Consider the following 2,148-nt stretch of genomic DNA (forward strand, 5'->3'; position numbering starts at 1 on the left):
AAACTTCTAGACATTGCGACCCCCTTTTCAGACTAAGTATTTTGGAGACCCCCCCCCCCCCAAAGTTTTACCTCTGTCTAAACCCTAAAACAATTACTAAAAACTACACAAATGGGCAAGATTCATCCTTATTAACACAAGTAACTAGTAAAATAAACATAATTTTTGTGTCTTGAATTATTTTACAATTTGAGACAGTTGCAGACCTTACTGATTTTATAATCTTGCAGTAGTTTTAAAACACTGCAATAACACAGCAATAAATTAATACAAACACAGCAATAAATTAATTTTCTTTTTTTTTCTTCCACATCTCGCGGTCGCGACCCACCTTTTGAGAACCCCTGATATGAGGTAATTGCGCCAAAATGACGAATGGTGAAACGTAAAGAAGTTGATTAATTTATTCTGAAAGTAAAAGGTCAAAGCAAAGGGGGGTCTTTGTGAAACATGCCTGGAACTCGAAACAAAATCTGAATTGTCAATTTGCAAATTAGGGCAATTTAACCGCTGGAAAAATGCTAAAACTCGGAAATTGCTCATGAAAATTTGAGAATATCATTTCTAGAAGCCTTTGAGGCATAGGCGGATTTAGGACTGAGTTCCTGGGGGGGGGGGGGGCAGGATTTTTTTTTTTTTTTTTTTTTTTTTTTTTTTGGAGCAACATTTTTAATTGCCCTCCCCCTCCCATGTTTTTGTCTGTTTTCTGTGATGCGTAAGGCCATTCTTTACTTTTTTTTATGTGTCGTTTTCATTACTGTGTGTAATCATGCTGTCCTTTTTAAATTGACCTTAAAAGAGAGGAGGCTGGTATTAAGAGTAACGCAATGCTCCCTTTTAAGTGGGATATAGAATATCTCCAGTTTTAGGGGGCCCGGGAGATACTCCCCCGGAGGAAATTATCTAAAATGGATATAAAATTCTGCATTTTGAAGTCTTATAAGGATTAATTGGAAATAATAGACAAGTATTTTTTTTTTTTTTTTTTTTTTTAAGTTTTATGCTCTAAAAGTGCTTTGTGATACAAGTTAATACTTTAAAAGAAATGGTGCACAGATTTAGAGAATAGGTATCAAGAGAGTAACATACTATCCATTTGAACAATTCTTAATTTATACGCTTGATAAGAAATAAAATTGAAGCACACTTTGCTTAGGAGTTTCAAAGACTTGTCTAATTATTTTCAAGGTTTGGTTGGTTGGATTGGGTTTTTGGTTCAAGAGCCCTTGTAGGCAATACTGCGCCAATTCTTTTCAGGGATTTTAGAACCTATCAATAATTTGCACTTTCCAGTCTCTGAAATTGAGTAGTAGATTATACACTTGTACAGTATTGTTCAAACTTTGTAAGAAACGGCTATTTTAAGTTTAAAAGAAAAAATAAATTTTAATTTCCTATTCAAAAAAGAAAAAATCATGATTTTTTTTTTTGTTATAAGATTTTGGAAGATAAGTTGTTACTATATAAACTCCTCCCAAAACTGGGGGGCATTGTCCCCTTTGCCCCCCTTCCCTATAAATCCACCCATGCTTTTCTGAACTATTCAAAAACTAAAAAATAATGATTTTTTTTTTAAATAAATTTTTAGAAGATGTGTTGTTACTACATAAAGTCCTCCCAAAACTGGGGGGTCATTGCCCCCCTCTGACCCCCCATAAATCCGCCCATGCTTTGAGGATTCATGCTTATACATAGAATTTTAAAATTCTAGTTTTTTCTCTTTGCGTTTGTAGGGGGGGAATGTCACCAAAAATTACCGTCCTACTTATCCCTTCTGCATATTAGCAAGAGCTGCCAACTGCTACAAAAAAATCGTAGTTTCTACGAACTTACAGCCTTGAACTACGACGCTACAAAATCGTGTATAAAACTTACGATTTTTCTTCCTTTCTACAGTTCAAATAAATAAATAAATAAAGCATTACACATAATATCCATATTAAAATAAATTACAAAACATTGCTTTTGTGCTTAGTAATGTTCCAAACATTTGTTTCAAAAAAAATAATAATAATAAATGATTTTTTTTTAAATATTTTTTTGAAAATAAACTGTTACTTGTCCTACTGACAGGGTTGCCACTGAGTTCCGCTGCTAAAAATAGTTGCTTAATAGCATGTATATGAAAAAGTCTCTAAATAGTCGCCA

This window comes from Uloborus diversus, chromosome 7, assembly GCF_026930045.1.
Source record: "Uloborus diversus isolate 005 chromosome 7, Udiv.v.3.1, whole genome shotgun sequence".
Lineage (NCBI taxonomy): Eukaryota > Metazoa > Arthropoda > Arachnida > Araneae > Uloboridae > Uloborus > Uloborus diversus.